This window comes from Culex pipiens, chromosome 3, assembly GCF_016801865.2.
Source record: "Culex pipiens pallens isolate TS chromosome 3, TS_CPP_V2, whole genome shotgun sequence".
NCBI classification, from domain to species: domain Eukaryota; kingdom Metazoa; phylum Arthropoda; class Insecta; order Diptera; family Culicidae; genus Culex; species Culex pipiens.
Window position 1 is genome coordinate 117,254,987 of NC_068939.1, and position 11,415 is coordinate 117,266,401.

Genomic DNA, 11,415 nt, shown 5'->3' on the forward strand with positions numbered 1-11,415 from the left:
TTGTGCCATTTATCACTCGATTTCAGTTGAAATTACTTTCTATGAGCTGTAATTGAACGTCAAACATTAGCAACATTAGAGGCACTATTGAATTAGATGCTGTTCCCCTAGTTATACACTCCGGAATAGGTTTAAAGCCAATGGAGTATGTACCCGCCGTCGAGCAGTTTTTATTACCTGTTTTAAGTTGTAGAATTATACATTTTCAGAGTTAAAATTACACATTAAATGTAGCAGATGCGGCGAATGAAGCTGATTGAGGTAATCTCAAAAACTCAAAACTTTAAAATTCGATATCTCTGGAACGAAATATATTCCTTTCTGGCAATAAGTGATTCTTATGTAAAATTGGCAGGAGAATGCGATTGTGAGTTCAAATTAAAAAAAGGGGTGTTTTGAGATACGGCCATTTAAAGTTTTCAATTGCGCAATACAGGTAGCAAATATATCTTAATCTAAATTTTGATCACGGAAATGGATTCTACGTTTAATTTCCTTCAAAATTGAGCTTAAGGCCGACCTTCTAAGATTTGTCATTCCTGAGCTATCGCCGCTTGAAAATAGGGCCTTCGCTCAAAAATCGCCAAAAAGTCAATTTTTTTGGGAGGTACCAAAATTGAGGGGGTGGTACGATTTGGAAGAAATTCGGGATTCTTGCATGTTTTGATAGTATCAACAGCCCTGCCAAATTTGAGCAGGATCGGAGAGGGATTTCAAATTTGTATTTTTTCTTGCACACTTCAGGTGGAATGACCCATAAACTAATTGTTAAAAAATTTAAATTGTTCAGAAAATTGTTACCTACAAGATAATGGTGTTGGTTTCGGCGCAAAAAAATGTTTAGATGGATTTTTGATAGAAATACAAAATTGAATCGCTTTGCGCAAAGCAGGGACTCAACCAATCGTTCCCAAACTTTAGGGAGTTGTTTAGGACCCCAAATGGAACTGAAAAGTTGCTGTGCTCACTAAATTTGGACAACTTTATTTGTTTTTCCATACAACCAAATTACACCCTAATGTCCCACATAATTTATTTAATAAAAGTTCATCTTTTGACAAAAGATTTAAGAGGCAGTATTTGTAAATATTGCTCGGTTTGTTCTAGAGGTCGTATCGAGGTGCTCCGATTTGGATGAAACTTTCAGCGTTTGTTTGCCTATACATGAGATGAACTCATGCCAAATATGAGCCCTCTACGACAAAGGGAAGTGGGGTAAAACGGGCTTTGAAGTTTGAGGTCCAAAAAACATAAAAAATCTTAAAATTGCTCGCATTTCCGTAAAACTTCTTTAATTCGAATTCTCTTAGATGCATTCGAAGGGTCTTTTGAAGCACTTCAAAATGTGCCATAGACATCCAGGATTGGTTCTCTTAGCTTTTGCAAATTACTGTCAATTTTTTTTTTAAACCTTAATATCTTTTTGCAACAGCCTCCAACACCTATACTCCCATAGGTCAAAAGATAAGTAATTTCATGCACTTTAAGCCTATGGTATAAACTTTTTGGCCAATCGCAGTTTTTCTCATAGTTTTTCAATTTTTCTACAACAATCATTTTACAACGTTAGTTTTTGCCCTGTAGGCCGAGAAGACGGCACTTTTTGGTCTCAATTTTGTCATATTCGGAATCCTCGGAGAAATTTCACGTAAGTTAGAAGTATTGGAGTTGTAAATTTGATTGGAAAAATTGCCATTTATAATGAATTAAAATATTTTTTAACAATTTGTTGGATTAGGGGTAAAACAGGCTTTCACCTACTTGATACAGCATTTGACGTATTGTTCATATAGGATAAATAAGATCTATTTATTTTTTCAAAAATGTTTAATTTAATTATTTTTTAAATCAAAATTACAACTCCAATTTTCTAACTTACGTGAAATTGTTAAAACAAAATCATATGCAACTAATTTGAAACGTGTTTTTACTAACAATAGTACATAATAGCAATATACTAACAATAGTAGATATTATCAACAATAGTAGATACTAACAATAGTAAAATATAAAGTAGTTTAAAATATATTATTTATAGAGTAGTCATTATGGATCAAAGAGAACAATGATTAAATGGGTTAAACAACCTATGCCTATGATCCATAAAACTCGTTTAAAACATGAATTGAAAGTAATTTTCGACACACTTTTTGAGAATCAAATATACCTATAAAGTGATTCATTTGATATTTACGATTTTATTAGTTCTTTTAACTTAAACTTCTGATAATTGAAGTTTAAAGCTGACAAAATTGCTATTGAATGGTCACTGCAAGTCACCTGCAATGAAACAAAAGAAAAACTTGACAATTTGCTGTTTCTGATAAGTGCATCTACAATAAGAGAGGAATAACTACAGCTGTAGACCCTTATTCTGGTTAAACACCATTCAATATTTTCTTCCAGCACAAAGTAAATCATTAAATGTTGATGAAAGATGCAATACAATAAATTTAAAATCAAAAAGTTTCAAAATTATGACTATCCTGACTGTTGACTATTGAGAACTTTGAATAACCCAAATCCTGGTTTAGATACTTAGTTAAACTGTTTATCCAAAAGCTATGCAAACATTTAAAAAATATCCAGCGATTAAATACCAGGAAACTCTCGCAAAACGTTTCATCGTGCTACAAAGTAGTACATCGTATAGCCTACAACAAACTCCGCCATCTCTAGCTAGCTCTCCGCCATCAATTAGCCACGCGCTCTCGTTTCCTAATGAAATATTTACCCCGCGCAAATGGTCAATTAGCACACACCGTGAAATATGTCCGCACTCTGGCGGCTCTCGAAGTCACTTGCACGGCCATTACCGTAAATCGCATCCTGCGGCGGCCCCATTCCACGCGCACCGTAACCATAATCGTAAAGATCAATTAACTCACCTAGTTTACTTGAGAGTGTAGATGACGGCGACGCTCGCAGAAGGTTTTGTAGATCTGCGTTGCCCTGGGTCTTTGAGGTCTGAGTTCCAGAACTGGCGATTAGGCCATGTGACACATTGGGACTCCCGCGAACTGATAACAACTCGCCACGCCACGACGGCGGTATCAGCGTTGCGTTGAAGTTTTGCGAACTGAATTACGCAGTGAACATTGGCTGCCCACGCGTTAGGCCGCTGGATGTTGACCCACCAAAAAAACGGTCAAACTTGATACGGCGGCACACGCTGGATGCTGCCCGGGCACGCTTCACCACGATAAATACATCACAACACACTTGCTGGAGCTCAGCTGGAACTGGTTTTGCCAACCACAAGTCGGTAATCTTAAGCGATTGCTTTATTTTTGTTGATAAAGTGTAATATCTCACAAAATATGAATAAATTATTCATTCGACATGGTAGTAATCACATTCAGCGACGCTCCCACTCACTTCCGATACTCGCGAACTCCCGAAATCACTTCTCTCTTCAAGCGGAATCTGTCAACGGACAACGGCCTAATCTGGTAATCGGCGAGCAATCAACACACTTATCACGATCTCTGATCACTGACACCCCGACCTTCGCGCGTCAATTCCGATCCAGACAAAAAGCACGCCACACCACGCACTCCCGAAATTATCATAAAAAGCCGTCTTATCCCTTTCGATAACTTCAATCAACTAACAACCCAGAGTGGCGCAATCCCGGCCCAAAGTCGCTGCCTCTTTTTTCGCTCTTTCTACCTCGATCTCACTCTCTCGCATTTAGTTTGCGCCTTCTCTCGTTTCATTCCACCTTGCCGACCTTCTCCTTCTGGCACACTATGCAACGTTACGTACGTCGAACCTCCTGTTGACTCACTCTTACTAGTGGTGACGCCAACGCGCCGAAACCTGCTGTGCATACAAAAAAACTCAAAAGAATTTGTGTCCGTCCCTTCGAGAAGACAACACTGCTACGGACGAAACGTTGGCGAAAGGGAGAAAAGCTGTGCGGTAAGGTGAAAACGAAAACTGGTTGTTTGTCCGGATCGCACGAGGTTGAAGTTTGCGGGATGCCGCCGACCGACGGCATCGTGCGCCAAACCAGCAGCAGAGGATAAAGTTCACCAGAGAGCGAGCGGTGCCAAGCGAAAGAAGAGCCAGCCCGCAGCGGCTTTGGGACTGGGGCAATGTAAACCCATTAGGTCGGGGAAGCTTGGGAAAACGAAGGACAAGGCGGCCGCTTCCGAAGTCTGCTTTGGCAAAAAGCTTGTAATGATGGAGACGCATGATTGGTGAAACGAACGTTTGTAAATGTGATAGATGTAGAACTAACGTCATGATTCGAATTCCCGGACGCTTCGAAACGCGGACACTTCATCTTGTTTTATCAATAATTTGGATATAAGTTTGCATTATGAATGCCAAAACTGTGTTATTTGATGAATTCCAACATCAACTTTTATTTAAAGTTTGTTTGAACGCTGTAGTTAATGCCAAAACAATTAAATACAATAAAATTATAAGTTTACCAAAAATGCGAAACAATTCACTTGAAATATTTCATATGCGTTCGAAGCACCGGGAAGGCAAAGCAGAAATTTATGGTTTCGATTTCCTTAAATTCTAGCAATTTTTTATATAAACTATCGTTTGTTTCGATGTTAACAGCTTATTTGAGACCTAAAGAATGCCATACACTAACATTTCAGCCCATATTTGTGCGATTCATAAGTAAAATCGAGTGTCCGGAATTCGAAGCAAAAGTGTCCGGATTTCGAATCAGCTTTTATCAGTGTCCGGAATTCGAAGCACAACAAGTCATTTTAATTTTAAAATTCTGATGAAAAATTGTTAGAAAAGACATATTTTGCATGCATTTTCTTGAAACTGACTGTTTATACTACATTCTATGATATTTCTACATTTCCAACTTATTACATGATTTTTTGCCAGCTATAACAAAAATGATATGGTGCTGAGTGTCCGGAGTTCGAATCATGACGTTACGTGGTTAGTGTTTGCATTGGTAAGCTTGAAGCGATGAAAAATGACCCTTCTGGTTATTGTAGATTCAAAAAGTACATTAAATTTCTCTTAAAATGACATGTTCCAATAAAATTTACAGTTGAGTAACGAAAAATGCCAGAGTTTTTTTTAAACATTTTTAGTGTTTTTTTTAATGAAAAATACGTTTTTTTTTCGGAATTTTGATATTGGAGATATCGAAAAATGGTACTCGGATTCGTGATCAGGGACAAAAGTTACCTCTTAGGATAAAGTTTCACGCAAACCGAAGAGGGGTGGGGCATCTTTTCCCGATTTCGTATGAGTTGAAACACGTGAATTACCAAGCGTTTCCATAAAGAGTCAATTGAATAATTTGTATGTAGGTGTAATCCAACGGTTTTCAACCGGTGAGGAATTCCTTCCTGCGGGTGGAAAGTGGGGGGGAGGGGGGCACGGTGCCCAAAATATCGTTATTATGAAAATAAAAATGCAATCCGAGATTATCGATTCCTTACACCATAACGCACCTCTGAGCAAAAAAAAAAACATTCGCTGATGTAGTTTTCGAGATACAGCCCTTTTAAGATGTTACATCCGGTTTTCAATAAGAAAACCAAAACAATCTATACAATTTCAGCATTTCAAAGAATATGCATTTCGAGATAATGATGAATTTTGCTTCATATGACTGTCAAGTATCTCTGGGCAAAGTTTCAGAAGGTTTGCTGATGTAGATCTCGAGATACAGCCATTTTAAAATGTTATTTCCGACTTTTTCTAAAAAAAATCAGTAAAATCAATACAATTTCAGCACTTTAAATGATATGCGTTTCGAAAATAATGATCAATTTTGCTTCATATGACTGTCAAGTATCTCTGGGCAAAGTTTCAGAAGGTTTGCTGATGTAGTTCTCGAGATACATCCATTTTAAAATGTTATTTCCGACTTTTTTCTAAGAAAATCAGTGAAATCAATACAATTTCAGCATTTCAAAGTATATGCATTTCGAGATAATGATGAACTTTGATAATGATTGAACTTTTTGTATTTTTTTTTTTTTCATACAGAATTAGAAAGTGATTTTAAAATGAGATGACCGATTATTAGCGAAGCTGCACAAAAATGTAACTTTTTTCAATTTTCAATGCAATTTTTTGAATAAAATAATTAGTTTTTATTACGATTCGATTATTGCGATGTGCTTTAAATACGTTTTCCTACCTCAAACTCAAATATTCACCAAATAAGGTCTGCAAGCCATTGAATGGGAGAGGAGTTTTATCATAAATCTGCTCCTTACGTTGTCCCGTCACGTAAAGAAATGGCAGGAGTAAGCTAAAATTTTAACCAATTCGTTCAGTTTAAGGACCACAAGATTCGTTTTTCAATTTGTTATAATGTGTGGAAAAGCAAAAGTTGAAAAAAATCCAGCTGGAAAAACTGGAGTGATTGTCTTGGTCTGCCTTTAAACTGTCTGGATTCGGTCCCTGTAGTTCCCGTTACAGTTTATATGGAATTCCAATAACAATGTAACAGAAAATCAGGCTTCGGATCCAGACTGTTAAAAGTCCAGTTTTACGATGTTGTCCCGTCACGCTACATTTTCATTTCAGGGGAAGCACAGGTACAACATTGTTTATTCTACATGACGTTTCTATGTAGGAAAATCAATTATCTTTCCAAATATGGGAAAAATTGGGAGGTTTCTTCTTTTGTTGAGCCACTACAGCCCAAACGCTGAAAGAACTTAAGATTTTTTTTAAAAGAAGCCAAAGAATCGGTCAGACATTTGTTAGTTTTTGCATTATTTCAGACTTAATAAGTATTTAAAAATGTTTTTTTTGTTTGTTTTGCTAGCGCATTCAATTTTGAAAATGAACTGACATGTATCATCGAAAGAAATTGCATTGCATTCAGAAGAATTTGAGCAGGTTATTTAATTTTTATAAATTTTTAATGATTTAAACATCAGCAAATTTGCACAATTTTTACTTTTTAATCAGATCAGATTTGAGTTTCCATGCTTAGGGATCATCCATAAACAACGTGGACACTCCAGGGGGGGAGGGGGTATGGCGATTGTCCACGATCCATACAAAAAAGTTTTTTTTTGTATGGACAATTGTCTACGAGGGGGGGGGGGGGGTAACAGATTCCCAAAAAAGTGTGTGGTAAGTCACCCATAACCTCTTTTACGCAAATGGACCGACGTTTTACTTACTCATCTGATAGAAGGCCAGGAGGATAAGGCGGGAATCGAACCCGCGCCCCATAGCAACTTAAGGATCGGCAGCCGAAGCCGCTAACCACCGCGCCACGAGGCTTAAGCATCGCGATGCTCATCTCCATCTCTTCTGCAGTAGCAGCAAATAAATTAATTCTGTAACATTCATAATAGTGGACGAATCTTTTCGCACTCCTCAGCAAAATTGTTCCCTGGAACACAAACTATGAGCTCTTGAAGTTTTTGAAAAAATCAAAAATTCATAAGGAGCAAACTGCCAAAAACGAAAACGCACCGATCTTACGGGTTAAATCCCATTTAAACTTCAAATCAAAGCGCCAGGTTTTGTTGCAACCAATAAAGCTCAAATTTGAGATTCGGGCTTAGTACACTTAGGGGATCATTCCCTAAAATGCCTGCAAAATTGTCCCATTTGAAAAAATGGAAAAAACGAATGCAGCAATATTTGTCAAAACCAATTGAATGGAAAAACCAAACAAATAAAAAATAAATAAAAATTGAAATTACAAGCCATGGTTTCAACATTTGAATGAAAAAAGTATTTCAAAGTGCATTTTATACCTGCCCAGATGTTTTGAAATCTTTAGTTTTCAAAATTTTAGAGTATTGGTGACATATTGTTTTTATCGAAAAAAAAAATTGCAGTACTGTACAACGGAATTTCACCAAAAAAAATTGTTGATCGATCGCAATCTGGATGACCAGTCCCGAAGAGGCTTCCCTTCCCTGCTGCTTTTCATATCGCTCTACTACCGACCGTGCCGCGATAATTATAGATTCACGACGACGACGGAAGGCGGAGCCACTCTTTTTCTTCTTCTCCCTTTTTGCTTTTACTTCTTTGCGTTTGCCTTTATTCGGGCTTGAGCACACGCCCTCTCTCGTGCCCCAATCTCCGACTTCTTCGACTATCGCGCAATATCAATTTCACTGCCTCACTTTGCCGACTGTTGCCTTGATATGGGACCGATGATATAGCTGCCGTTTCTCCTCTGTGTTGGCCCTTTTGCACACCGCCGTTTTCACGATCATACTCTCGTCGTTCTGTTTACCATTTTGCTGTTTTGGTTGTCGTTTTCGCCTGCGTTATCTGTCAGTTCGCCAGACAAAAGCGCGATTATCGTTATTGTTGTAATTATTAGACTTTTAATGTATGCATACTTGCGCTGTTATGTCTTGTTTTACGTTGCTTGTCTGTTTCACGAGCTCTTATTATCATAGGATCATACTTAAACTCCACGCTGCAGATAGATAAATCTGCAAATCCGTCCAAATCCGTCATGACAATAAGCTACTGGAATTGAGTCGCGAGCACTTGGCCATTTCGCCAAGGTAGACCACAGCCAAGTCAACCAGCTAATCCACCTTGCGGCGAACTCCGCTCTAATCAGCTCGTTTAGATACCGCCCCAAACGCGAACCCCGCACATTCATTAGCCTCAGCTTCGTTTAGTATGAAAAATGTGCGATACGCGGCGCCACTGTCGCCATGTGACCGCCTCGGTGCTGCCGTGGGTTTTCCTGCCCCAGAAGGGGCGAGCTAATTTTTATTTCATATGAAAAATAAGCACACGATTATGATTAGAAGTGCGGACGAAATCCGCTGCCCGTTTGGGTCCGTTTGGTCAGCTTAACTAATCTTTATGAACTTGAAGTGTGCGTATAATTGTTGAAAACACATTCCCGCCAGCCAGTGTTGTGGCGTGGTGCGTAAACGGATGCTGGCTTTAAGGACTTGAGTTGAATCGAAGGGGATTTAACTAGTGGCAATCGGAAACTTCACCAAATGGCACATTTACACGAGGTGGAATTTTGATTTGGAACGTGTTTGAATCCAACAACTGATTGTGGTAATCGATTGTGAAATGTGGGGAGAAGTAAAGTTTTAATGGTCACATGTTTATAACCTTTTTTATGAGGTATTGCTAGGTACCTCCAAAACATGTTGAACAGTTTTTGCTCATGCCGTGCCATGTTTCTTGGAATAAATTACTTTCATATTCTCACTGTTAACATGTAATTTCCCTCTAGATTCGGATTCTGCGGCTAAAACCATATTCTTGCCTCCTAGGCATTTCATTGTGATTGTGCTTTCTTGCCGCATGTCGATTTTGGGCCAAACTGAGTTAAGAACGCCATGCTATGCAGCTTTAAATGCCTCATTTATTGATTTTCAATTTTCAACGAAAGTCCTTTACAATGTGGTAAATCTTCATACAAAGTGTATTTTCAATCAGACTATTGAATTTTGATTGTGACTTGGGACACAATTCCAGATTCTAAATTTCTAGGTTACCGACTGGGTTTAATCCTTGAACCATCTGCTTGTGAGAAAGAAACCGCAACCATTAACAGCATCGACGCTGTTGTGCTATCTTGTCGCACGTCGCTTTCTGACGTTCCGAGAAAAATGCGTTTTAATATTTGACATTAAGTAAACTACAAACAAAGAACGTTATGTGAACAATAACAAACACAATTCTGTTCACTGTCCCAAAGTTTTGGTTGAATTTGCTGCTGGAGTCCCGAGTTATAATTCTACAGTTTTTTTTAAAGGTCCCATAAACAGATGAAACAGTGAAGTAGTCGGGTATGTACGTGTGTCAAACACGTTCTGACCTGAAGGTCCTTTGGTAAGGTGTCGTACTTAAAGCAAGTTTCACTTATAGTTCAACAATGCACGGAGTTTTTTCAGTTTTTATTGAATATCTCAGGATTGAAATCGAATATTGGGGATCTGTGAAGGTCAATAGGTGAGGCATTCTGAACTGCACAAAACGGTGTGCTTAACTCGATTTGACCCAAAATTCACGTGCTTGTCGCACGACAGTGACGCTGTTATTGTTTACATTGCGTATCTTCTAGGTCAAACAATAAAAGTTAACAATAAAAGTTCGAGTTTTTCTTGGAACGCCAGAAGGTGACGGGGGGACTTTGAAAGGTTTGAATTTTTTCCACAAAATGAAGAGTACAAATTTAATACGTTTGCGGACTGGTATGGAATCGTACTGACCATGGTAGACAGGTGTTAAAAGTTCTTCAAAAAGAAGTTTTCATAAAATATTGAAAAGTTCAAAAAGTTTATTAACTGTTAACATTAAAAGAAAGTGTTGATGAGAAGCATTTATGTCAGAATACCCAAGGGGTCACGATTTCCTCAATTAAAATGAGTTCGAATCGAAAAAAAGAATGCATTGTTGGATTCTTTGATAGTTTTCCATAAGAAGAAGGGCAAAATAGTCTTAAAATAATATTTTTTTGTGTATTTGAAACACAACCCAATAAAAATCTCCAAATTTATAGGCATTTTTAGTAGAACGAATTTAATATAAAATGTGAAAACTTTTTATTCGTGCTTCGAATTCAGTTTGTAATATTTGTTATCAATCGATAACTTTATAAGATGCAACAAATCTGAATGCTTTTTCACTGGCGCTGTTCTTCTAGAAATAGAAAAGCATTTTTGAAAGTGTTTGGCATAAACGTTTAATTGCGAAATTGAGGAGGTTTAATATTCCGATTTATATCGTGAAAATTATTTAAAATTATTTGACGGATCGCACTTTACTGATATGATATCTGAACTAGAGAGCCACGAAAATAAATAAATATATAAAATTTTAGGCATAATCAGTAATGTTAAACTATTGTTCTAAATTATTATTATTGTAAAAAAAAATTAACAAACAATTTCATGCATTATTTTTAATTTTTACTTTCTCGATTCAAGAAACCCTAGTTGTTTTTCCAAATTTCTTGGGCATGAAAAGAAATTTATTTAAATCAAAAATCAAAAATAGCAATATCCATTTCGCGTAATTCGTTCAAAATTTATATCCTCCGGAAAAATGAGAAGTACCGTCATCTGGGCGAATCGGGACACATGGGGCGAATCGGGACAACTGTTATAGCCTTGCTACTGCACAACAATTGGTTATTTTTGGTTGGTTTCGGATAGAACAGATACAGATTAACAAAAATGGTGCATCGATTTCCAAATTTCAAACTTTTAAGTGCTCTAAAACTTGCTGTCCCTATTCAGACTGTAGTTCCGTTTCGCCCCAGATGACGGTACATTTCCAAGTGATAAGCTTCACAGCGTGAAAATTTCGAGTAGCCATCGCTTCAGTCTATCAAAAGGACATAAAAACATAAATTCCAAAGCTATGAGTCTGCTGCTTCTCTGTCCAGTCCGCAATGCATTCCATTGCGTAACATATGAGCAAGATTTGAAACTAGAAGCGTCCAGG

The 11,415-nt window shown here is 37.6% G+C and overlaps 1 protein-coding gene across 2 annotated transcripts in view; it reads right to left on the bottom strand.

Moving 5' to 3' along the window:
• Positions 1-3,694, bottom strand: part of LOC120425706 (GATA-binding factor A) — a 67,966-nt gene extending 64,272 nt beyond the window's left edge. For both annotated transcript variants that reach the window (XM_052711053.1, XM_052711054.1), the window contains exon 1: positions 2,889-3,694. The gene's annotated coding sequence lies outside the window, so the exon portion shown is untranslated. The remainder of the gene's footprint in view (positions 1-2,888) is intronic.
• Between the last annotated feature and the right edge of the window lie 7,721 nt (positions 3,695-11,415).